The sequence below is a fragment of the Marmota flaviventris genome, chromosome 15 (assembly GCF_047511675.1).
Source record: "Marmota flaviventris isolate mMarFla1 chromosome 15, mMarFla1.hap1, whole genome shotgun sequence".
NCBI classification, from domain to species: Eukaryota; Metazoa; Chordata; class Mammalia; order Rodentia; family Sciuridae; genus Marmota; species Marmota flaviventris.
The window spans coordinates 77741373-77767814 of record NC_092512.1 but is presented as its reverse complement, the minus strand read 5'-3'; positions in this window follow the sequence as shown (position 1 = coordinate 77767814).

Genomic DNA, 26442 nt, shown 5'->3' with positions numbered 1-26442 from the left:
TAGTGGTAGCCACATCCCCAGCTCTTTTTATATTTAATTTTGAGCAAGATCTCAATAAGTTTCTTAGGGCCTTGCTAAATTGCTGAGACGGGCTTTGAACTCACCATCCTCCTGCCTCAGCCTCCTGAGCTGCTGGGATTGCAGGCGTGTACCACCACATCCAGTATGGCCTCTTTCTTCCAAAACTCTTCTGACTGTCATCCTAAAAAGAAACTCGGAGAGACAGCTTATCCAGAACAAATGATTTATTGAAGAATAACAGGGGATCGCAATATGGGCTGTGTGTGCTATGATGGATGAGAGGCATATGTGAGTGAATTGGGAGAAAAGTGAGACTTTTAAAGGTGAGAAGTGCACATAGACTTTTTTGAGCAAATCATTGGCTTCAAGGGCATTAGTTTGTTAGTGGAGATGCCGCTACTAGGTAAGTGTCCTTGTATAGTATGGTTATCTGGCATGAGGAATTTCCTTTGTTAAGTCCTGTTCCAGGTACCTGTGCAGGATGTGTGGAAATTTCTTGCTATGATGCCCCTTGTAGGCATTTGTGCATGAGGACTCCTTCTTCATGGCCCCTCCATTTGTTAGGGATTGACATAAGTGACTTTATTTTGGTACCAGCCACTTTCACATCACTGTATTATTCCCATTCCCACACCCTTGCCATGGATAAGAAATACGACCTTTTCAAGTCCTAATTTGAAATATTCACTTTCTGACCATCAGCTCCTGTCCTGGGCTCATACTCTGTGGCATGCGAACTCCAGCAGTCCTGTGACCTCATGGGAAACTCATCCTCTAGTTCTACCACATTTTCACTTTCCTTAAATCCTCTCATTGCCTGCCTTACCCAACTTACATTTCAGGGTTTATCATCATAATCCTTCCGTGCAGATACCCCTGATTCCTTGCCTACTTGCTTACTTCCCACCACTTGCTTGGTGAACCCCAAACCTGGTTAAATGCCCACCTTCTCTTGGCTCACACTGGACCCATGGGTATAAAACAGGGAAGAAGGAAGGAAAGAAGCAAATAAATATCCCATGTCACGTTGATCCACTGGTCTCACTTAGAGTCTAGCAGATGCTATCTAGCAGCCCCAGCCCCATTTTCCTAGTCAATACCTTACCCCCTGGGCTGGGTGGTTATATCACGTTTCCATTGTTCTCAGACTTACATTTATTCCATCTTGTCCCTACTTTCAGTGATAACTCTTTCATATTCCTCCAGAAAAAAAAAAGATAAACAGATGGAAAAATAAGTGGGGTTGAATTTGGTGGTGCTCTACCACTGACTGAACAACACCACCAACAGACATTTATTTATTTATTTTGAGATGGGACCTCATAAGTTTCTCAGTCTGACCTTGAACTTGTGATCCTGTCCTAGCCTCTCAAGTAGCTGGTATTGTAGAGTCACGTGGCCACGCCTGGCTTCCTCGTAATACTTAAATTGCTTTTTTTCATCTTCAGGATGCCACTCTTGTGGTTATACCCCGTGTACCTTCTCACACTCCTTTGCTGATGTCTCCTTTTTCCTCTACAATGTCATGTTAAAATGTCCAGGACTTATTCCTTGTTCCTCCTTTCTTCTCTATTTGGTACTCCACAGGTTTAAAGACCTTTGGGTACTGTTAACCCTCACTTCACCTCCCACCCCATTGCTAACTGGGCTCCTGCCATTGATGGTCTAGGCTGTCCCTGGCACATGCAGGCTACTTCCTCCTCAAACCTATGTGTTTCTGGTCCTCTCCTGGAATCTTCTTCCTCCAGAGTGCATGGGCCTTGCTTTGTGGCCTCCTTCAAGTCTTTACTTCCTTATGGCGCCTTCTTTGATGTCTCTTTTTAAATTGATAACCAACCTTTCCTTTCCTGAACTCTCTCTCCCTTTATTGGTTGATTTTCCTTCAAGCTTATATTGTGCTCTATAATTTACCTATTTTTTAAGTTGTATTCTATTTCTCCCAATGATAACTAAAGGTTCCAGAGGGGCAAGATTTATTTTTCCATTTTGCTTGTTATTAGGATATAAGGGTGATTTGGCTGTGACATCTGCCACCCAGCTGATTGCCAGGGGCGATTTGGCTGATCTGGCTGGCTAGATGGGTGTCCCCTTCTGCCTCCCACTCAGTGTGCATCCCTCTAAAACTGCATGCTCAGTCGAAGAAGACAACCTTTCTCTATAGAGGAGGACCATTCTCCCACAGGGTATGTGAGTAGCTATGCTCCCCTGCTAGAACCTACAAACAAGCTCTCGAGGTCCATTTTTGCTTGTTATTATATCCCCTGACCTTAAAAAAAGTGCCTGACAACAAGTAAATTCTTGTTAAATGAGTGAATTCCAGAACAGATCTCTAATTAGATACCTAGTTACATCTTGGAAACCAAAATGAGCAGAATTTAATGTACAATGCTCTCTGTCTCTCCTTTAATCTATCTTCCTAGTCTCCCTCCACATACCATTCTCTTCCATGGTACATGTGGCAAAACGGATTCAGAAATGTTAGGTAGCTTTTCTAAAAGTCTTAAAGCTGATACATAAAAGAGCTGGCATTGGATTTCTTGTTTGGCCATACAGACAGATTCTTTCTATTAATCCAGAATTTCCCCAAGTGCTGTTCCATGAATTGAATTTAGATCTTCCTTGAGAAATTGGTCTTCTAACCACTGGGGTGATGAGAACCCCTGGCTTGGTAGCCTCTGGCTATGTGCTGACAAAGGGCTCTTTGGAAGATAATCCTACTAGATAGAGCAGGGTCTGATGATGAACTACTCTGCTACTGGGTGGTGACATGATGAACATCACCTGAAGCTCACAAACTGAGCATGACCAATGAGGATCTCTGCCACCTGGACATGTGCATGGGTCCTCTCTATACAGCTTTTGTAGAAGGCACCCATACATAGGTGGATAAAGATGTAGCTGCTAGAAGGGTCTGCAGGTATTTAAGAACACAGGGTGCAGCTGGGCATGGTGGCACATGCCTGCTAACCCAGTGGCTCGGGTGGTTGAGGCAGAAGGATCCCAAGTTCAAAGCCAGTCTCAGAAACTTAGCAAGGCCCTGTCTCAAAATAAAAAATAAAAGGGTTGGGGATGTGGTCCAGTGGTTAAGCACCCCTGGGTTCACTCCCTGATACCAAAAAAAAAAAAAGGAAAGAAAGAAAAAGAGAAAAGAAAAAGTAAATGTCTACAGTACATTTGTTGATTTAAGAAAAAAAGTTTTGTGGTTGAGTATGGTAGCACATACCTATAATCCTAGCTACTTTGGAGGCTAAAGCAAGTTCAAGGGTAGCCTTCTGAGGCTGTCTTAAAATAACAAATAAAATATGGCTTATTGGTAGAATGGTCCCTGCAGTCCCCAATACCACAATAACTAACTAACTAACTAAATAATAAATAAGGCTAAGTATTTGCCTAGTATGTGCAAAATACTGGGTTCTATCCCCAGTACCCCAAAAAGAAAAAAAAAAGAAGCAGCTATTAGATCCTTGAAAGATAATGTTGACTCTTATAAGTCATTGTCAGCTTTTATAAAAGTTTTAATATTTTTATCAATAACTAATGAAAGTTGCTTATTGATAATGACCATTAAGTATTTAAAGAGATGAAAGCTCTTGGTTAGGGGTTGTGTGTGGTTATTTCAAGAAAGTATCTGTTAGTAAAACCTAATTCAAATTTTAAATTATGAAGTGGAACAGATTTTATTAGAAAGTTTTATTTTTCCTTATCATTATATGTAATAATTTAGGTCTGGATGCCCTCAAAGTCTTGTGTATTAAAGGCTTGGTTTCCATTGCAGTAATGTTCATTGATTAATAAAAAAAAAAAAGTGGGAAATGACTGGATCGTGAGGACTTTGATCCAGTGGATCAACCCATTAGTGGACTCATAGCTGATGGAATTATTGGGAGGTGGCAGAACTTTAAGCTGGGGAGCCTAGTTGGAGGAGGTAGATCAGTAGTGGCATGACCTGGAAGAGTATTTCCTGTTCTGACCCCTTTCCCTCTCTCTGTCTTTGCTTCCCAACTACCATGAGGTAAGCCCTACTGTTCTACCATGTCTTCTCTGCCAACGAAGCTCTGCCTCATCCCAGGCTCAGAGTAATGGAACCATAGACCTCGGACCAAAATCTCTCACTCCATGAGTCAAAATAAATTATTCCTCCTTTAAGTAGTTTCTCTCAGTTATTTTGCCACAGTGATGAAAATCGGACTAACACATTATGTAAATAAATAGTCCTTTTTTTTTTGTCCTGGGCATTGAACCCAGAGGCAGTTAATCAGTGAGCCATATCCCCAGACCTTTTTATCTTTTTATTTTGAGATGGGGTCTCACTCAGTTGCTGAGGCTAAATTTGCAATCTTCCTGCCTCAGCCTCCCAAGTTGCTGGGGTTACAGGTGTGTGCCACCATGCCTGGCAATCCAATTTTTTTTCAATGCTTCCTAAGACTGTCCCTGAATTATCTGGAAGTCTGAACAAAGGATAATTTTCTACATGTACTATGCTGTGAACAATGTTAGGCAAAATAGTTTTTTAACCCCCTCAGGGTTGAGTTACAAGAACCAGTGGTATCAAAGTGAAAAGTGGAGGCATGGTCATCAGTGTGGTGCCCAGTAGAGCACTAGGGTAAATGTTAATTACATATCTAGCAGGTTGCTGAGCAACCTCTCAAATGGACACTTGGGCAACCTGAAATAAACTACAATAATATTTAAGTGTCGATTAAAGTCCTTCTGTTCTTTGGTTCATTTATATTAGTGGTTTGTTTTGAGCAATGGAATCTCTTGCACATCTTAGTTGACAATGTGTTTTCTTTTAAACTTTTTTTGTAGTTGTAGATGGACAGAATGCCTTTATTTTATTTGTTTATTTTTATGTTTTGCTAAGGATTGAATTCAGTGCCTCACACATGCAAAGCAAGCACTTTGCCACTGAGCTACAGCCCCAGCCCCACAGTGTGTTTTCTAATACCAACAGCCAATTGTCTGATTCCGCAGATACCATATGGCTGTCCAACATTTAAATAAATTCAGCTCTGACACTAATTAATTAGAGTTAGCATCGGATTCCACAATTTAAAGTCTCAGACTACCCCTAAGTTAGATGCCGATCACAAGTCTGAAGCCACTTGTGGTTCTGACTAACTGGCTATAAGTTGGGGGTCTCCATAACACCCTCCTTGTGAAATAATTTGCTAAAATGGTGTTCAACCCCAGGGCTACAAATGCCTTGAGCATAGAGCATACTGTTTATCCATCTCAAAGGAAGACATTGGAGGACTCAACAGAGTTTTTTGGGGGTGATGGTGGGTACTAGGAATTGAACTCAGGGGCACTTGACCACTGAGCCACATCTCAGCCCTATTTTGTATTTTTGTTTTAGAGACAGGGTCTCTTAGTGCCTTGCTGTTGCTGAGGCTGGCTTTGAACTCATGATCCTCCTGCCTCAGTTTCCCAAGCAGCTGGGATTACTGGTGTGTGCCACTGACCCTAGCAACAGAGAGATTCTGAACATTTATATCTCACTCACTTCATAGCAGCTGGCTGGGGTACATGGAGGGAAGCTCCACAATCCACAAGCAGCAGGAATATATAGGAAGGCTGCATGCCCACTACACAGATCATTTTCTTGAGGTGTTTTTCTTTTTCTTTTCTTTTTTCTTTTTGGTACTGAAAATGGAATCCAAAGGGGCACTTTACCACTGAGCTCCACGCTCAGTTCTTTTTTTCTTGCTAAATTGCTTAGGGCCTTGCTGAATTGCTGAGGTTGGCCTTGGGCTTGTGATCCTCCTCTGCCTCCCAAGCAGCTGGGATTAGAGGCATGCACTACCACGCCCAGCTATTCCTTCAGAAGGTTTAAGAGTACATTCCTTTACTTTACTATCAAGGTCACTCTGTTTAGAGCGTCTCTTAAAGACTGAAGATAAGCAAAGTGATCAGCTTCCCCATTCCTTTCCCCACATTACCACATTCTTTGAGAAAACTTTTTTTTATATTAGTATTTTTTTTAAATTTTTATTATTGGTTGTTCAAAACATTACATAGTTCTTGACATATCATATTTCATACATTTGATTCAAGTGGGTTATGAACTCCCATTTTTACCCCGTATACAGATTGCAGAGTCACATAGAACTTTTTATCTCACTGCCAGTTTTCCTAGGCACTGATTAGTGTTTAAACCAACACTCCAACCCTTCAGTGCCTCAGAAGCCCGTTCATGTCCCATGTGTTACACACAGCCCTCGGGACAGGGCTTCTGAGACTCACTGCACCCATATCTTACAATAGCAGTACCAAGAGCAAGAACCTATCAGCAAGCATGTTAAGGTAATTAAGATAGCATTTATTTGTGTAGGTACTTGGGTTAAAACATGAGAGAGATTGTGTTCTAGTCTAGTTCTGTTTTATCCAAGCTCATTCATTTGTGGGTTGGACTCCCCGGGAAAGTCCTTGTGCTGCAGTCACAGGGAGTTTTGAGCAGATCCAACCGTCAGTCTGGTTGGCATGATATGCAATTTTCTGTTGCCCAGTTCAGGAATAGGTTACTTGTTGCTACCTATGAAGACTATGGCAAATGTTTAATAGACACTGATGATGGCAAATCAGCTCCATGAGGCAGTATACAGGTTACAGTATGATCTTGTATTAGTAAAGTAACCTGCACAATAGGCTAGCTTGGGCAAGTGCACCATGCCACTCTATCTGTACTTCAGGGACATAGAAAGAATAAGACACCTCAGGAATATATAACTGATACAAAGTGTTAACAGCACCTGTTAGAGCCAGGTTCCTTACACAGTAGACTTTATGTATAAGTTTAGGCATTCTTGGTTTCCCCAAGGGGTCAGCAGGGCAAACCATCGGACTTACTTGTACAGTTTATGGCCAAGTAATGCTCCTTGTCTCCAATATGCTGTCTTGAGGATCCAGAAGTGGTAAGTTGTTGCCTGTGTCCCAGGACAGTCTAAGAAAATGCTCAGTGGAAGTGTCCATTTTCTGTAACCTTACCGATGTTGGCCATGGGTGAGATAACATAGAAATGGCTGCAGGACCCTGATGTCTGGGTTTCTCATTTAGTGTCCTTAATGCCTCAGGCAGTTGAGCAGTCTACCCCTTCCTAGAGTTCATCTCAGTTCTTAAAGTTTGTTTCAGAAGGCCATTCATTCTTTCAGTTAATATGGCTACTGTTGGAATGTAAGACAGGTGGAAAAATCCATAATATGTCCTGGTCTTGAGCCCACTGTTATATGTCATGGCCTGTGGAATGGGTTCCTTGGTCACTTTCGATAACCTGTGGTGTGCCACTGGATGCAACTGGATCAGTCTCTTCTTTCTCTTTGATACCTGCCCTTTTAATTAATTTATTTATTTTTAACTTTGAGACAGGTTCTTGCTAAGTTGCTTAGGGCCTCGATAAATTGCTGAGGCTGGCCTTGAACTTGTGATCCTCCTGTCTCAGCCTCCTAAACTGCTGAGATTACAGGTGTCTGTCATTGCTGCTGGCTTTGGATCAGTCTCTTCAAAGCTACCTTCCGATGGTCTCTTTTGTCGAGGAAGGCTTGCATCAAGCCTACCTGTGTTCACACAAGTCAAAGCATTTTTGTCCCCTTTTGATAAGGGGCCCATATAGTCTATCTGCCATCACTGAAGAGAAATGTAAACTTCTGTTGGGGACCACAGATCAAGTCAAGATGGCGTCTGGCAGTTTGCCAGGAGGAGTGGTTTGTGAAGCAATGCCAGCAAGCCATTAAGTTGGTGGAGATTCCTTATTGGCTGATTGCCATAACTGGATGATGCTAATTGAGTCAAGCTGTGTAATCAGTTAGGTATATATACCTCTGCTGTTTTGCAATAAGGCGGCTCCTGCTACCTTGGGTTCCAGCTGCTACCTTGAGTTCCTATTCAGTTCCTGCTGAGTTTCCCTGCAATAAAGTAGTTCCTGCTTCAAACTTCAAGTAGCTTTTTACCTCCCAGTTATTTTGCCCAGCCGGACTGCGGCAACCTTCAGTAGCATCCAGTTGTGTGAGTAGCACTGAGAGCAGGCAAGGTAGTTCTGGCATGTAGTAATGGCATCAGACATCTTTATGGGCAGCCCCAGTGTGTCACGTGTGTCTACATAGTCTGTTGTCCTGTAGGTTTTAATATATGATGTAGACAAGCAACTTAGTTTTATTTATTTATTTTTGCTGGGTCTTTCTCCAGTCATCCTATTTTCACCAGCTGACTGATGCTTTTTGATCATGGGCCCTAGGGCAAGAAGGACAGCATAAATGGCACACAGGTGTCTTTCCAACAAACTTTCACATTCTTCTGCCCCCTTTCATAACTGTGACCAAAATCGAATGGGGGCATGATGTCCCTTAATCTGCTGCCATAAGCCCCATCCAAAGCCATCTGGAGTGACATGAAGCTCAGCAGATTTTTTTTTTTTTTTCTTTTTGGTACCGGAGATTGAACTTAGGGGCACTCAACCACTGAGTCACATTCCAGCACTATTTTGTATTTTATTTAGAGACAGGGTCTCACTGAGTTGCTTAATGCTTTGCTTTTACTGAGGCTGGCTTTGAACTCGTGATCCTCCTGCCTCAGCTCCCGAGCTGCTGGGTTTATAGGCATGCACCACTGCACCCAACTTGCTCAGCTGGTTTTGATGTGTCTGTATACCACAGTTCTGAGCCCCATTTGCTGTTTGTTTGGCTCAGTATGCAAGTCAGTCCAGTCCCATACTGTACCCTTCCTACACAAGTTATATAGGAGTTGTAATAACTGACCAGATAAGGGATGAAAGCTCTCCATAACCCAGTAGCCCAATATATTGCATTTGCTTTAATGTGTTGAGAAGTGGAAATGCCTGAACTTTATCTATCACAGTCTGTCTTACCTTTGTCTTATCACAGTCTGTATCACCTTTGTCTTACCTAACCCAACAATACCCAAGAATTTTATCAACAAGCCAGGCCCCGCACTTTGTTAGGGTTTATATTCCATCCTCTTGCTTGCTAAACAGTCAAAATATGTAAATACCCTTGGTGAAACACTGAAAGAAAATCAAATGTGATCATTATGTAAATATTTTTATCAGCAGAGGTAGATACCAGGTTTGTTACCATTCCATGACACATTGTGGGGCAATGGAGATATCGATGATATACCACCATAAACATTTACTGAAGGCCTCTCTGCATGAAGCCAAATTGGTGTGGGTGGGGGTGCCCTGAACAGGTGCTATGCACACACCTTTAAGTCCTGAGTAAAGAGGTACCTGGTATTGCACCCTGCAATGTAAGTGGACTTTACCTCCCCTCAGATAAGAAAGGTGCAGCTCTCGAAGTGGGCATTACCCGATGGGGTTGAATTATAGCCACCTGTTTGTTGTAATCCTACCCTTTTGCTCTTTTTTTGGATAGAATTTTCCGTGTATTAGTTCCTCACATTAATAAAACCCAGGTTCGAGGCACACTTCCTCTCCTTCTTGCCTGCCTCACCTCTTTTGTGGGAGCTGGGTCAGAGGGGCCATCACAGAACCTGAAGAAAAAGGTATTTCTCTGTCTTTGTGTCATTATTTCATGCCAGCCCAGTTCACCTAGAGTGACCCTGACTGGTTTAGTCATGTGATGCAACAAATTGGTCTTGACTTTTTTCTCAAGGACATCATCTATGATAAAGAAGGCATTAGTGGTTGGGCGTGGTGGCGCATCCCTGTAATCCCAGAGACTCAGGAGGCTGAGACTGGAGCATTTCGACATCAAATCCAGCCTCAGCAATTTAGTGAGGCCCTAAGCAATTCAGTACGATACTGTCTCTAATAAAATATAAAAAAAAGGGTTAGGGATGTGGCTCAGTAGTGGTTAAGTGTCCCTGGGTTCAATCCCTGGTGCCATTAAAAAAAAAAAAAAAGAAAGAAAGAAAAAAGAAAATAAAAGAAAGAAAAAGAAGAAGAAAGAATTAACACCAGGTACAGTGGCACACACTTGTACCCCAGTGGCTTGAGAGGCTGAAGGAGGAGGATCACAAGTTCAAAGCCAGCTTCAGCAACTTAGCGAGCCCCTGTCTCAAAATAAAAAATAAAAATGATTAGGAACTTGGCTCAATGGTTAAGTCAAGCATCTTTGGGCTCAATCCCTGGTAGATACCAAAAAAATAAAAAAATAAAAATTTTTAAAAAAGGCATTATCAAGATTCAGCATACTTCAATAGCTCCTTCAGAATAGTGGAAATGTTGGAAATGGCTGCATAAAGTGGAGCAATCACTTATTTAATTTTCTCTACTCCACTGTCATGTGCTAGATTCCATCCTGCTTTTTTACTGGCCAGACAGGGGACTTAAAAGGACTGTGGGTTGGGCAAGTTAATTTACTTTAGTCAATTCATGTATAGCCTTTCTTATCTCTTGTTGGCCACCAGGGAGCCAATATTGTTTGATGGCAACAATTTGGAGAGGTGAAGGTGAAACAACGCGGGGTGTTTAGCAAGCCCTCCTGACATTGGCTTTACAGCTGATGATACACACTGAATCTCTAAGCAACATAAATGGACTCCCCCATAGTGGTCTGTAGGCATTTATCCCACATGATATTAATATTCAGGAATGGAGGCTATAAACCAGGTAGGGATTGGCTGGCAGGTGTCCAAGCCACAGAGTCAACATTATGGCTCAGACTCTCACTGTTTTTGCCCCATATCCATCAATAGCAGTTAACCTGCCTGAGAACTCGTCAGGATTACCATCTATCAATGCAAGTTCAGCACCCATGTCCACCAATGCTGTCACTCTCTGAATGTTCATTGAAGACCAACGCATTGCCAGTTCTATATATGGCCTCTGCTCCAGAGACATGGCACATACCCTAACCCCTAAACCTTGACCTTTTCCCTAGTCATCCCACACCCAAGGGCTCAAAGACTCCTGAGGGGGAGCTGTGAGCCCTGCTGTCCTTACATCTCCTAATAGGAGAGGCTTGTCTCTCTCTTTTTGGAGTACCCCATTCTTCCCTTTTGATGGCCTCCCCTTTCATTTCCTTATTGAGATGTAATGGCTGAAACTTTTAGTCCTTTGGCAATTGCTTCCGTAACTGTACCAGGGTGGCATTAGGTTGTTCATCTATTTTCCTTTCATCTACTCCTGCTGCTGTTAAGTCTGCTCACATCTGTCTATGGGAGACTAGGAGAGGCTCTTCGAGTTTGCCTGGGTTTTATGACTCCCATTCTCTGCTGCAATCTTTCTGTCTCCCCTAGATTTGCTACCAGTTGTGCTGCTTGCTGGAGGGTCTGCCTTACTAAGGGGGATAACATTGATATCAGGGCACCATGAATGGACAGGGGGGTGGCATGTAGCACCTCATCCTGACAGTAAAAGTCATGCTGTTTAGTCTTGGGAAAGGCTGCACATAAATAGCATGCTTCATTACCGGTTCTTTTCTTTTTTTTTTTTTTAAATATTTATTATTTTTTAGTTGTAGTTGGGCACAATATCTTTATTTTATTTTTATGTGGTGCTGAGGATCAAACCCAGGGCCTCACACAAGCTAGGCGAGCGCTCTACCACTGAGCCACATCCCGAGCCCCTATTCCCGGTTCTTGAAAACAGTCCTGTAGATCTTGCACAGTGGCCCAGGCACCACCGGCATAGAAATGTTTTCTGAATTTGGCCACCTACTGTGAGTGGCAAGAAGCAGCCAAGCTAGTAATGACCTCAAACTGTCATCAGGGGCACTGAAGCCACTTTAACAGTTACACACCATTCAACATTATCCCCTCTGCTCCAGTGTCCCACAAGGGGAGCATCCATGTGGGTACACTTCCTTCCATTTCCTGCCTGAACTCAGAGCCCAGTTCTGCCAGCTTTGTGGGTGTAGGGTTTTTTGTGGTGGTGGGTAAACATCTCTCTTGAGCTGGGAACAGGTCTGGATCTGACTCCCCAGGCCACTCCTGCTTTTGAACCATTACAGATCTAGCTTCTACTATCGTTTTTTGTCCTCCACCTCAGCTTTTGAATCGCTGGAAATAGTGAATGCACTGAATGGGTTCCCACGTCTGAGAGTTCCATTTTTCATAAGTCACCAATACCCAAATATGGGCTCTGGATCGCAGTATCCCCTCAGTTTAGCATAAAGGTAGCCAGTGACCTCCAGATGCTTATCTGCAAGTTCTAAGTGCTGTGGCACATCCTTGAAGTTAACCTGTGCTGAACAGAGCTCTCATTCTTGTTTTAACTCTCCCTGTCCTTTAAGGAGCTGAGCCTGTGTGGTTCCCAGTCTGTGGCTAACTTCAATGCACACAGCAGGAGCCTTTTGGCCACTGCAGCCACTCTGTTTGTTTCCTTTCACTTTCCTGTGATTACTTTGGATTCTTTGCACTTTCCCAAGACTGCTTTGGGTGCTGCTTGCAACACTTGCAATACCCTTTGGAGTCTTCAGGATGTCTTCATACTCAGAAGATGTCCCCACTCCTTCAATAGGGGAGCTGCCTCAAATCCCATCCAGGCTTATGGCCTGCCTAGAATTTCCTTTGCATACTTCATGCCCTTTCCCAGCTCCAGAGTCCATTCAACAAGTTTCCCTCTGGGATTTTGCCAACTATGCCAAGTCTTCAACCCTAGGGCTACAAACACTGAAGCATGTTATTTACTGATCTCAAAGGAATAACTTGGAAGACTCAACAGAGAGGTTTCAGACATTACTCATTCCTTGGTGGCAGCAGGCCAGGATATAAGGGAGGACTGCCCTGCACCCGCAGGCACAGGGAATTGATAGTAGATGGCATGTCCTCTGCACAGGTGGATTTCCTTAGATGCTTTATGAATCCGTTCCTCTACTTTACAACCAAGATCACGGTTAGATCCTATCCTAAAGATTGGTAAGTGGCCAGTTCTCCCTCTTCATTTCCCTCCTGGTCACATTCTTTTAGCAACCTTCTTATCCCATCACAAACTTTTCCAGGTGCTGATTAGTGGCTCAATGCACTCAGGGTAGCTCTTCATAACCCTTTAGCTACAGGTTTCCCATTAGTAGAAACAAACAAATAAGATGGAAAAAAATGTCTCTGTACCAAACATGTATAGATTCTTTTGTTCTTGTTACTATTACATAAATAATGTGGGATAACAACTCTTTTTTTTTGACATTTATATTGTTTCTGATATTGTTAAGTAATATGGAGATAAAAAGTAGACAGGAGGTCATAGGCAAATATTGCATCATTTTATATAAGGGACTTGAGTGACTATGGTTTTTAGTATTCCAGGCCCCTAGAATCAGTTCCTTGTTGATACTGAGATAAGAATATGCTTACATTTACTCATTTGACACAAAGAACACAATATGGGACCAGCCAGATGGAAGAGACACACAGGGTAAAGATGGATGGTGGTAGTGCAGGGAGCTTTTGTGTGCTCTCTGGGGGAACCATCCTCCCAGTCCTTCCTTGTTCTCACTAATCCAGGAACTCTCTGCCTCCTTCAAGACTTTTTATAGGTTTCTATCACCAACCCCCACGTCCCCTTCCCTGAGTTCAGTGGATGAGCTGAAAGTTTCAGCCCCTGATTACTAGATGTTTCTGGTGACCAGCCCAATCCTGAACCTTTTAGGGCTTTTACCTTAAGAAAATGTATCATCCTTAAAAAAAGAGTGTGTGTGTGTGGGGGGGGACAGTAAAATGTCACGCCCCTGAATGCCACCTTTTTGTTTCCAAAAACCTAACCAAGTTTAGGGAACAAGGAGAGCAAGCCTGGGTGGGCATGTCTAGAAACATATTATCAGAAAGGATATTGGTCTTCTTCCTCTCTCTCTCTCTCTTTTGTACTAGGTATTAAACCAGGGAGTGCCTTCTGATATAAGTAGCTTTCATTCATATTAATTAATTTCAATCCTAGACATATGTTTTTCTGGAATATAGTTTCTGGTTAGATTTTTTCCATCCCAAGTCTATTTTTAATTGCCTACCTTCTAAATGGGTTCCCTGCAGTTCTCTCATTCTCAGTACCAAATTATGTTATTTGCGTGTATGAATATATCACCATAAATCACATTATAATGTGTAATTGTAGTATAACAATAAAAGATTAATTAAACATGGAATAGTTTCATGGAACTGTTTCCTTCTTGCTTTTTAACCCCAGAGATTATTACTTTTAATAAATCACATTTTTTTTTTTTTCCAGTACTGGAGTTTGAACCCTGGGCCTCATGCATGTTGGGAATGTACTCTATCTCAGAGCTACACCTCCAGTCCCATAGCAAATGTTTTTATTTATCAGGCAGTGATTCTGTCTGCACATTGTATATTCTGTCTTCTTCTCCTTACACTCTTTCCCTACGGTACTGGGGACTGAATCTAGTGCCTCATGCATGCTAGGCTAGTGCTTTACCTTTGAGCTATATCCCCAGCCATTGTTTATTTTTTAATTTTTTAAATTTGAGATAGGGTTTCACTAAGTTGTTGAGACTGGTCTCCAAGTTGCAATCCTCCTGGCTCAGCCTCCCAAGTAGCTGCAATTACAGGTGAGCACTAACATGCCTGGTCACATATTCCAGTTGTTCCTGTGTCAGATAACTTGAATCTGGCCCCAGAATGTTGACTATGAGCAGCATGGTTAATTCAGTTTTGCCTACATTAATATTTCATTCTCAGAAGCCGGAATTTATTTATTTATTTATTTTGATACCAGGGAATGAACCCAAGGGTGCTTAACCACTGAGCTACCTCCATGCCCCTCCTCCCCCTTTTTTAATGTACTTTTTTTTAAAAGAGAGAGAGAGAGAGAGAGAGAGAGAGAGAGAGAGAGAATTATTATTTAATATTTATTTTCTAGTTTTTGGCGGACACAACATCTTTGTTTGTATGTGGTGCTGAGGATCGAACCCGGGCTGCACGCATGCCAGGTGAGCGCGCTACCACTTGAGCCACATTCCCCAGCCCTCCTCCCCTTTTTTAAAAAAAAATTTGAGGCAGGAGCTCACTAAGTTGCTGAGGGTGGCTTTGAGCTTGTGATCATTTTGCCTCAGCCTCCTGAGTCATTGGGATTATAGGCATGTACCACTAAAGTGGGCATGGATTTTTTTTTTGTGTGTGTGTGTGTGGTGCTGGGGATTGAACCCAGGGCCTTAAACATGCAAGGCAAGCACTCTACCAACTGAGCTATATCCCCAGCCCTGGGCATGGATTTTTTAAAAAATTTAATTTGTTCTAATTAGTTATACATGACAATATAATGCGTTTTGACACATCATACATAAATGAAGTATAACGTCTCATTCTTCTGGTTGTACATGATTTAGAGTTACACCAGTCATGTAATCACATATTCACATGGGATCATAATGTCTGATTCATTCTGCTATCTTTCCTATCCCCTACCCCATCCCCTCCCTTCACTCCCCTCTGTCTAATCCAAAGTACTTCTATTCTTCCCTAGCCACCCCAGCTCCCCCTTATTGTGAATTAGCATTTGCATATCAGAGAAAACTTTCTACCTTTGGTTGTTTGGGATTGGCTTATTTTGCTTAGTATGATATTTTCTAGTTCTATCCATTTACCTGAAGATGCCATAATTTCATTCTTCTTTAAGGCTGAGTAATATTCCATTGTGTATACATACCATATTTTCTCTAACTATTCATTTGGTGAAGGGCACCTAGGCTGGTTCCATAGTTTAGCTATTGTGAATTGAGCTGCTATAAACATTGAAGTGGCTGTGTCACTTGTGTCACTGTAGTATGCTGATTTTAAGTCCTTTGGGTATAGACAGAGGAGTCAGGTAATTGGGTCAAATGATGGTTCCATCCCAAGTTTTCTGAGAATCTCCATAGTGATCGCACTAATTTTTAGTCCCACCAGCAATGTAGGAGTGTACCTTTTCCCCCAAATCCTTGTCAACATTCATTGTTGTCTGTATTCTTGATGATTGCCATTCTGACTGCAGTAAGATGGAATCTTAGTGAAGTTTGATTTGCATTTCTCTAGTTGCTAGAAATATTACATTTTTTTCTTATATTTTTTGATCAATTGTATTTCTTCTTCTGTGAAGTGTCTGTTTAGATCCTTAGCCCATTTATTGATTGGGTTATTTGTTCCTTTGGTATTAAGTTTTTTGAGTTCATTATATATCCTGTAGATTAATTCTGTATCTGAGATTCATGTGGTAAAGATTTTCTCCCATTCTGTAGGCTCTCTCTTCACATTATTGATTGTTTCCTTTGCTGTGAAGAAGCTTTTTAGTTTGATTCCATCCCATTTATTGATTCTTGATTTTACTTCTTGTGCTTTAGGGGTCTTGTTAAGGAAGTCAGTTCCTAAGCCGACACAGTGAAATTTTAGTTCACTTTTTCTTCTATTAGATGCAGGGTCTCTGTTCTAGTATCTAAGCCCTTGATCCACTTCGAGTTGAGTTTTATGCAGGGTGAGAGATAAGGGCTTTTAATTTCATTTTGCCACATATGGGTTTCCAGTTTTCCCAGCCCCATTTGTTGAAAAGGGTCCTTTTTTTTTTTTCCAATGTATGTTTTTGGTGATTTTGTCTAGTATGAGATAACTGTATTTATGTGAGTTTGTCTCTGTGTTTTCTATTCTGTACTATTGGTCTACACGTCTGTTTTGGTGCCAATACCATGCCATTTTTCTTACTATGGCTCTGTGTATAATTTAAGGTCTGGTAGTGTGATGCCTCCTGCTTCACTTTTCTCACTAAGGATTGCTTTGGCTATTCTGGGACCCTTATTTTTCCAAATGAGTTTCACAGTTGCTTTTGTAGTACAGCCATTTTGACAATGTTAATTCTTTTTCTTTTTTAAAAATAATTTTTTAGTTGTAGATGGACACAATATCCTTATTTATTTATTTTTATGCGGTGCTGAGGATCGAACCCAGTGCCTCACACGTGCAAGGCAAGTGCTCTACCACTGAGCTACAGCCCCAGCCCTGACAATGTTAATTCTGCTTATCCAAGAGCATGAGAGATCTTTCCCTCTTCTGAGGTTTCCTTCTATTTGTCCTGTAGTTTTCTTTGTAGAAGTCTTTCAACCTTTTTTGTTAGATTGATTCCCAAATATGTTATTTTTTTTTTGAGGCTATTTTGAATGGGGTAGTTTTCCTAATTTTTCTTTCAGTGGATTCATCGCTGATATGTAGTACCGCAGTTGATTTATGGTGTTAATTTTATATTCTGCTACTTATTAGCTCTAGAAATTTTCTGGTGGAATTTTTGGATCTTCTAAATATTGAATCATCAGCAAATAGTGATAGTTTGAGTTCTTTTCCTATTTGTATCCCTTTAATTTCTTCCTTCTATGCTCTAATTTCAAGGACAATGTTGAACAAAAGTATTGAAAGAGGGCATCCTTGTCTTGTTCCAGTTCTTACAGGGAATGCTTTCAATTTTTCTCCATTTATAATGATGTTGGCCTTGGGTTTAGCATAGATAGTTTTTATAATGTTGAGGTATGTTCCTACTCACCCTAATTTTTCTAGTGTTTTGAGCATGAAGGAGTGCTGTATTTTGCTTAAAGCCAGTTTCCCTAACTAAATTAGAAAAGACCATGTTAAGTATTACCCACTGCTGCCAAGATAAAGGTAAACTGGTTCTCAAGCTTCCTTGGTGATTTCACAAATTCACACAAATTTCTGGAGATGTAGTTCAGCAGCCCTGGGTTTTCCCAGAAAATGTCATAACTGTATGTTGCTATCATGGGGAAAGATAAAAATTCAAAACTTGAAGTGCAGTTTTTATTGAATACATATAGTTTTTGCATAATTGTAAAGCTGAAAAATGACAAGTTGAATAATAAGTCAAGCACTGTCTGTAGCAATTTATTTTTCTGTAAGTAGATTGTTATTCTTTCTTGTTTGTTTTGTTTTTGAGACAGAATCTTACAATCTTACAGATTGACAAAAAACTCAGGATCTTCTAGCTTCAGCTATTTGAATAAATGGAATTTCAGGCATTTACTGTCACAAAGAGCCACAAGTAAGCTGTTACAATCCCACTTCCCCTGCCTGATACTGGGGATTGAACCAGGTGTTGCACTACCACTGAGCTATATCCTCAGAGACTTTTATTTAGAAACAGGTGTCTGTCATTTAAGTTGCCAAGGCTAGCCTCAAACTTGTGATCCCTCTGCCTCAGCTTCCTCATGGCTAGCATTCGTGGCCTGGCTAGGTCATTACAGTTGCAGTTGGTTAGGCCTGCTTTATTGTCAGTCCTCATTGAGACACCTTTTACCAGTCAGATGGGTGTACGGTACTATCTCACTGCAGTTTCATTTTAATTTTCCTTTTTAAAAAATACAGTTGGGCTGTTTTTCTTTTTCTTTTCTTTCTTTCTTTCTTTTGTGTGTGTCTTATTTTTTTTTAATATTCAATTGATTTTATTTTTAAAATACACGACAGTGGAGTGCATTACAATTCATATTACACATTCAGAGCACAATTTTTCATATCCGTGTATATAAAGTATGTTCACACCAATTCATATATTCATGCATGTACTTTGGATAATGATGTCTATCACATTCCAACATCTTTGCTAACCCCCTGCCCCATCCCTTCCCCTCCCACCCCTCTGCCCTATCTAGAGTTCATCTAATCCTCCCATGCTCCCCTTCCCAACCCAACTATGAATCAGCCTCCTTATATCAGAGAAAACATTCGGCATTTGTTTTTTTGGGATTAGCTAACTTCACTCAACATTATTTTCTCCAACACCATCCATTTACCTGCGAATGCCGTGATTTTATTCTCTTTTATTGCTGAGTAATATTCCATTGTGTATATAGGCCACATTTTAAAAATTCATTCATCTACTGAGAGGCATCTGGGTTGGTTCCACAGTTTAGCTATTGTAAATTGTGCCGCTATAAACATTGATGTGACTGTGTCCCTTAAATTACTTTTAAGTCTTTTGGATATAAACCAAGGAGTGGGATAGCTGTGTCAAATGGTGATTCCATTCCCAGTTTTCCAAGGAATCTCCATACTGCTTTTCATATCGGCTGCACCAATTTGCAGTTCCACCAGCAGTGTATGAGCGTGCCTTTTCACCACATCCTTGCCAACATTTATTGTTGTCTTCATAATAGCTGCCATTCTGACTGGAGTGAGATGATATCTTAGAGTAGTTTGGGTTTGTATTTCTCTAATTGTGAGAGGTGATTTTTTCATATATTTGTTAATTGATTGTATATCCTCTTCTGAGAAGTGTCTGTTCATGTTCTTGGCCCATTTATTGATTGGGTTATTTGGTTTTTCGGTGTTTAGCTTTTTGAGTTCTTTATATACCCTAGAGATTAGTGCTCTATCTGATGTGTGAGGGGTAAAGATTTGCTCCCAAGATGTAGGCTCTCTGTTCACCTCACAGATGGTTTCTTTTGCTGAGAAGAAACTTTTTAGTTTGAGGCCATCCCATATATTTATTGGTCATTGGAACTTTCTTTTTGTCAAGTACATGAGACTTTTTATTTTTTCTTTTTTAAAAAATATATTCAGGGGTGGGTATGGGAAGAATGGAGGAATTTTAGATAGAGCAAAGGGGAGGGAAGGGAAGAGAGGGGGCAGGGGGTAGGAAAGGTGGTGGAATGAGATGGACATCATTATATGTATGAAGACATGAAGGGTGTGACTCTATTTTGTGTTCAACTAGAGACATGAAAAATTGTGCTTTATATGTATAATATGAATTGAAATGCATTCTGCTGTCATTTATAACAAATTAGAGTAAATAAATAAATTTTTAAAAATTAAAAATATATATTCCTTTAAAATATTTTCATTTTTTATAGATATATTTTCAAATATATATCCTTAAAAATATATTCTGCCTATGAAATATTTTTGTAGCTTTGCATTGCAAATATCTTCTGTTTTATCAGGTATCCTTTTCACTCTTATGGAATATTTATTTGAAATTTTTTTCCCCCCTTAGGAATTCTTTTCCTACTAGAAGATCTTGAAAATATTCTCCTAAACATTTTTTTTTCTCGTTTTATCTTTCAGATTTTTTTTTTTTTTTTTTTGCAGCAAGGATTGAAGCCAGGAGTGCTTAACTACTGAGCAACATTCCCAGACCTTTTTTATATTTTATTTTGAGACAGGGTCTCACAAAGTTGCTTAAGGCCTTACTAAATTGCTGAGGCTGACTCTGAACCTGTGACCTTCCTGCCTCAGCCTCCTGAGCCACTGGGATTACAGTTGTGTATCATAGTGCCTCGATCACATTTGGGTAATTAATCCTTATTACATGGACTTCTGATATAAAAGTAATGTAGGAATCAAATCTTTTTTTCCATATGTGGATACCTAGTTGTTCCAGAATCTTTCCTTGAAAGATCCGTCCTTCCGCTATTGCTCTGCTTTGTTGTAAATTACTTGTCTGTCTGAGTACTCTACTTTAAATCTGTTTCTATCCATGTACTAACTCCATGCTGTCTCAAATATAGCTTCATAATGAGCTTGTATCTGCTGTACAGCAAGTCTTTCTGCCTTGTTCCCCTCCGGAGTCTCTTCATTATTCCCTTTGCTTTTCTATTTGCATTTTAGAATTACTTCATCAGATTATATGCATATGCATATACTCAGACTTGTGCACATACACACATTCACACACACAAACTCTTGAGATTTTGATTGGGATTGCATAAACTAATAAGCTAATTTAAAACTCACAGTGTTAAGCAGGGAGCAGTGGCACATGCCTGTAATTGCAGCCACTTGGGAGGCTGAGGCAGAAGGATTGGAAATTAGAGACTAGCCCAAGACACTTGGTAAGAGCCTGTCTTAAAAAAAAATGCCATTATCCATATAATGTCATTCTATTGTTGTAGCTTCTGATGCTGGTGCTTTTATTCTTAGTCTAAATAAACCTTTGCTTATATTGATCTAATAGTTAAGCAGTGGTGTTAGAAATTGGCACTGATTAATCAATATGATCTGAATATGGTGGTAATTAAGAAGCCACCTCTCCCCCACTGTACAGATTGGATTATCAATAATATTAGTTTTGGGAGTAAGTGACATGATACCTAACCAAGTGTGGCCTAATAATTTGTCTCACTATTAAATTTCACACAATAAGAATAAAAGATGCAGGCAATTCTAAGACTGGTTAATTCAATTCTTCAATGATGTCAAGAGCTTCTGCCTCCATCTTTCCTTCTGGCCATTGTTAACTTGCAATATAACTCATCTAGGGGTTTACTAGGTCTGACAAGAAAGGAAAAAGCCAACTAAAAGGAGCTGCCAGTCCTAGTCAGCATGTATTTGGGGAGTACTCTGGAGGTCATGGGGGTATCTAGTAAAGACAGAACATCAGATAGAGAGGGGAGAGTTCATTGTTTGGGTCACACTCTCCTGAGATACTAGATTGAACACTGTTATCGTCCGTATCTGAAATGTTCAAATTTAACAATGTCTTAAGCAACACACTAACAAAAAAAATCATTAAAATATTTGGTGTTAGCTCTCTAAAAGCCATGGGTAATTGGGAAGAAGGCCATTACAAAACCAGCCTCACCAATAACAAAGGGAATCATAGAACCCTGAAACAATTGAGGCCAGTGGTAAGATTTAGTCTCCTTGAACTGGATGTTCACAACCATAACAAGAGGCAGGTTAAGACAGGTGGCCAACAAGGGAAGAATTGTAGAGATGAGTAATCAAATCCTGCATGTTCAAGGACAAAGCAGATGTGCTCTGCTTGTTTTATACTCAAAGAAGAAATCAAGGATGGGTGGCTGGGGGCTGAGAACAAATACTCCATAAAATCATACTTGCTCACCTGGTTTTGGGACCTGCACATATTTTAGTTCTTGGGACCCACTGACTAATGAGGTTGAATTCCCAGAAGGCAGGACTTTGTGACATCAGAGACAATATAGCTGAGAATGAGCTCCATAGTCCTTCCCCAAAGGGATGGATGGTGATTTACTTAGGAAACTGTTCACTGGAAAAAGGGAAATCTTTGAGCAGTTTCTAACTGCTTCTTGGCTCAGAACATCTGCATTCTTAGATATAGTTATTCAGAATAATATACAGGTTTCAGGGATCCTGGAAGCTTCTTAGGTCTGGTTAAAAAAAAAAAAAAAAGTCAAGTCAAAGCATTCTGCGTGGGATGCAAAAAGAGTCAGCCAAAAATATAGAAAGAAAGCAAAAAGAGAAAGGCAGAAAGAATATTAGATTATCTAGATTTTAAACTAGCTGAACCAGTAGGAAAGAAATAGAACAACAAAGTATAATTATATTTTCCTGTTGTTTGGGTTAAAGAGTAACAGGTGGTATGTTAAATGTTTTCTTGAGTATTTTGATATTAGGAGAAATTGTAGTAGGCATAGTTTAAACCACTTTATTTAGTAAAGATGAATTAAAGTATATGGGAAAATATACATAGTCTATATGCCATTTTATATAATAGACTTGAGTGTCTGAAGATTTTGTTATCTGAGAAGGTTCTTGAGCCAAATTCCTCCAGGATATGAGGGACAACTGTATGTTTATATAAACATTGACAATGTAAATATGTTATTATATATCCATAAACATATATGTATATATAGAGAAATATATGTAGAGATTAATATATATCTCCTTAAATATATTTTATACATATATATATAAAATTCAGAGGCAAAATATGCAAGAAACCATTCATTGATGGTAGCTTCCTATGGAGAGTGGAATGAGTTTGGGGAGGACATTTTTACTTTTCATTTCATTGTTTTCTCTACTGTTTTAATTTTTACTATGTTTATTACTATTGTATCAACTACTTTCCTAGTTTTTTTTTCTATTGGGGATTGAACCCTGGCATAATTTACCACTAAGATACATCTTCAGCCCTTTTTATTTTTTACTTAAGATACGGTCTTGCTAAATTGCTGAGGCTGGCTGGCCTTAAACTGTGATCTCTCTTTCTTTCTTGCCTTCCTTCTTTCTTTCTTTTTCTTTTTCTTTTTTTTGTACCAGGGATTGAACCCAGGGGTACTTAACTACTGAGCTAGACCCCCAGTCATTTTTCTTATATTGTATTTAAAGACAGGGTCTTGCTAAGTTGCTTAGGGCTTTGATAAGTTGCTGAGGTTGACTTTCAACTCATGATTCCCCTGCCTTAGCCTCCTGAGCCACTGGGATTATAGGCATGCTCCACCATGCCCAGCTTGTGATCCTTCTTCCTTAGCCTTCTGAGTGGCTGGGATTATAGGTGTGAGCCACTGAACCCAGCTCAATTCTTCATATTAATGTTAAGGTCTGTAAACAAATCAGGATGGCGCCTGGCATTTTGCCAGAGAATTGTTAGAGTCTGTAAACAAGTCTGGATGGCGCCTGGCAAAATGCCAGAGGGAGTGGTTTGTGAAGTAACGCCAGCGAGCCATTAAGTGTGGAGATTCCTTATTGGTTGACTGATGTATCTAGTTTATGCTAATTAGATAAGCTGTGTGGAATGTATAAATATCGCTCCTGTCCTACAATAAACGGCTTCCACTCCTGCTGTATCGATCTACACAAGTCATTCGTCACCCCCCCGGTTATTTTGCCCAGCCAGCCGGGCTGCGGCATATTAACCCAGCTTGTCCCTCTCCACAGTAAGTCCCATAATATGTATATTTTGTTTCAGCATCAAAGACAGTCTTTTCCTAGTGCCAGAGAGAAATTAGCATCTTCAAAGAGCAAACGAAACCAAGGGAGGCAGATCAATAACACAGATGACACAGAGCAGTGTTCACAGAGCTAGAGATTTGTTTTGAAGAAGCTGCAATAAAATTTACCTGCATGTAGATTTTGGGAAGTGGCTAGATATTTATTTTTTTAAAATATTTTTTTATTAGTTACAAAAGACAGTACAATGATCTTGACATTTCACACATTGGAATCAAATGGGGTATCATTTCTCACTTTTCTGATTGTACAGGTTGCAGAATCACATTGGTCATACAGTCACATATATACATACAGCAATAATAATGTCTATTTTATTCTGCTGCCCTTCCTATCCCCTTTCCCCGCCCCTCCCCTCCCATCACTTCTCTTTATCCAATCTAATGTGACAAATCTTTTAAAAATTATTATATTAATGTTTTTATTTTGACTTTTAAAATTTACCAAAAAGACACAAATATAGTACAAAGAACTTGTGTATATCTATTGCTTAGATGTACTGTTTACATTTGCCCTATTTGCTTTACACACCAAACAAACACACACACACACACACACACACACACGCGCGCGCGCAAAATGAGTTGCTGAGGTTGTGCTTCTTTATCCCTCAATACTTCAGTGTTCAGTTTCTGAGATATATGACTCCAGTACAGTTATTCAAATCAGAAATGATAACATTGTTATAAAGCTATTATTTATTTATTTGTTTTTGGCACTAGGGATTGAATCCAGTGGGGCTTTACCACTGTGCTATACATCTCAACCTCTTTTTTTGTTATTATTTTGAGATGATGTCTTGCCAAGTGGCTGAGGCTGGCTTGAACTTGAGGTTCTCCTGTCCCTCAGACTCCCAAATTTCTGGGAATATAGGTGTGTGTTGCCAAAGATGTATTCAATCTATACTCTATGCTTAAAATGATTTTTTAAAAAGTATATTTTTTTTTTTTGGTACTGGAAATTGAACCCAGAGATGCTGTGCCACTGAGATATATCCCCAGTATTTTTTACTTTTTATTTTATGACAAGAACTCATTAAGGTATAAGGCTGGTCTTGAACTTGCAACCCTCCTGCCTCAGCCTCCTGAGTCCTTGGCATTACAGGTGTCACCACTGAATCTGGTCACATTTACATTTTGATAATTTCACCCTTGTGATTGTACCCTTGTGTTATTTTACTCTGTCTTCTGCAGAACTCAAGAGACTGATGCTTATTACAATGTCGTACTAAGTCATTTAGGCATGTATGAGGTTTAATCCTTATGATAACACATAGCATTAGCCGTGGAAACTTTTCTCTACAAGAGAGTAGAGACTAAGGGAAGTTAAGAAACTTCTTTGGGCCACCCAAAATGGAATGATATCCCTGGGCTCTCTGCAAAGCCCTTAATTTTCTTCTATACATATGTTGCCTCTTAACCTAACTCCTTACTTTGTGAATTCAACAACTATTTTCTTATTTATTTAATTTTTGATGTTTAAAAATTTTAATTGTATAATTTTAAAGATATAATTATTGAATATGTTTATGGAATAACAATGGGATATTTCTATGCATGAATACAATGTGTAACAATATTAACATATTTATGGAAAAATGATGTGATATCTCAATATATGTATGAAACATAGCAAATTTGTATATATTTACAGAATAACTGTGATATATCAATACATTTATGCAATAAATGTATAATAATCAGATCAGGGTTATTGGCATATCCATCACCTCATTTATCATTTTTATTCAACAACTGTTTTCTGAGTCCTGCACATGCCAGTGTATGCCAGGATTGATTAAATGAACTTGTCAACACTTGTCAACTTTGTTGGTTTCTTTAGCATTTCAGAAAAAATTTAAATTATACTTGCATTATAATAGAAAAGTGCTGAAGAAAAATAAAATCACTCTGAGACAGAGCTCTTGTACTCAAAATAATTATAAGCAAACTATTTGACATTCAAAATGGTTAGCTGATTTATTTTTTATTTTTTTGATACTGGGGATTGAAGCCAGGGGTGCTTAACCACTGAGTCACATTCCCAGCCCCTTTTAATATTTTAGATTCAGGGTCTTGCTAAGATGCTTAGGCCTTGCTAAATTGTTGAGTCTGGCTTTGAACTTGCGATCATCCTGCCTCAGCTTCTGAGCTGCTGGGATTACAGATGTGTACCACCATGTCCAGCTGTTAGCTGATTCTCTAGAGAAACAAGTAAATGGCAGCCAGGAATGGTGGCACATGTCTGTAATCCCAGCGGCTCAGGAAGCTGAGGCAGAAGGATCCCAAGTTTGAAGCCAGCCTCAGCAATTTAGCAAGGCCCTAACCAACTTAGTGAGAGCCTGTGTCTAAAGAAAATATTTAAAAAGTCTGAAGATGTGGCTCAGGGGTTGACTGTCATTTACTACCTGCTTCCCCCAAAAGTACATGGCAATATTTATTTATTTTTCCTTTCAATTTTTTATTTGTTCATTGTAGGTATATGTGACAGTAGAGTATATTTTGACACATTGTACATACTTGGAGTATAACTTATTCTAATTAGGATCTCATACTTGTGGTTGTACATGATGTGGAGTTACAATGGTCATGTGTTCATATATGAACACAGGAAAGTTTTGAATGATTCATTCTACTGTCTTTCCTATTCCCACCTCCTCTCCCTATCTTTCATTCCCATTTGTCTAATCCAGTGAACTTGTATCGCCCCAACCCTTGTTGTGTGTTAATGTTCACATAGCAGAGAGGACATCTGACCTATGGTTTTTTGGGATTGGCTTATTTCAGTTAGCATGGTATTCTCCAA